We start from the raw sequence: 267 nt of genomic DNA on the forward strand, positions 1-267 counted from the left end.
CACGCAGCAAGACAGAAGGAGAGAAGTGCTTGGGGAAACAGGCTTTTAAACGTTTTGCTACATTATCAGAGTAATTTCCTGTGTTACTTTGCTCAGGCTGCCATAACAAATGACTACAAACTTGGTGGCTATAAACAACAGAAATTTATTCTCTCACAGTTCTGGCGGCCAGAAGTCTGAAATCAAGATGTTGGCAGAGCCACGTTCCCTCCAAAGGCTGTAGGGGAGAATTCTTGCTTGCCTCTTGTAGCTTCCGGCTGGTTCCAG

Source organism: Equus asinus, chromosome 13 (assembly GCF_041296235.1).
Source record: "Equus asinus isolate D_3611 breed Donkey chromosome 13, EquAss-T2T_v2, whole genome shotgun sequence".
Taxonomy (NCBI): domain Eukaryota; kingdom Metazoa; phylum Chordata; class Mammalia; order Perissodactyla; family Equidae; genus Equus; species Equus asinus.